This window comes from Elephantulus edwardii, unplaced genomic scaffold (genome assembly GCF_000299155.1).
Source record: "Elephantulus edwardii isolate Elephantulus edwardi_28Jun2011 unplaced genomic scaffold, EleEdw1.0 scaffold00047, whole genome shotgun sequence".
Lineage (NCBI taxonomy): Eukaryota > Metazoa > Chordata > Mammalia > Macroscelidea > Macroscelididae > Elephantulus > Elephantulus edwardii.
Window position 1 is genome coordinate 8,641,640 of NW_006399797.1, and position 676 is coordinate 8,642,315.

Consider the following 676-nt stretch of genomic DNA (forward strand, 5'->3'; position numbering starts at 1 on the left):
TTTCATTGTTTTACAAACCCTCCCCCAGGTCTCCTCCACCATGTAGCCCTCGCTCTAGTCTCCTGTGATGACAGAAATACCTAGTTATATATCTCGCACAAGGTCATTTAAAACATTCTCTAATTATGCAGCTAGTTCCCCAACTCACTTTGCTTTAAAAGCCTAACGACCTTGACCATTCTTATTTGAGATTGTAACCCTGCGCTAAAGAGAAGGAAGGGGACGTAGAAAATATCGAAGTTCAAGTGAATTGCTAGCGACCGCGTTTCATTTAAATAAACTTTGCCAGATGGTAATTCCTCCCCATCTCTGCTAACTTCTAACACCCCAGAAAGAGCGACCTGTCGGGGTTCAGGAAGAAACCGCCTGGCTCCTGGATGCCGGAGGGCCCCTCGGACCGGAAAGCCTTCACCGCCCCCCGCTAAGCCGGGAAAGGCGGGGCGAGCCGAGCTAGATAGCCGGGGAAGGTTCCCACTTCTCCCGCCCACCCTCACACCCAAGCCGGCGGTGCAGAAGGGGAGCGGACAGATCACACAAGAGCCTGTTTCCGGGAGCTTGGGGAGGCGATCCGGAGACGACTCAACACAGGAAACTTTAGAAGCGCGCAGAGAAGAGCGCGTCGCCTAGCGGGGGGCGGCTGCGTCACCCCCACCTGCGGCCTCGAGGGGTGTGGCCG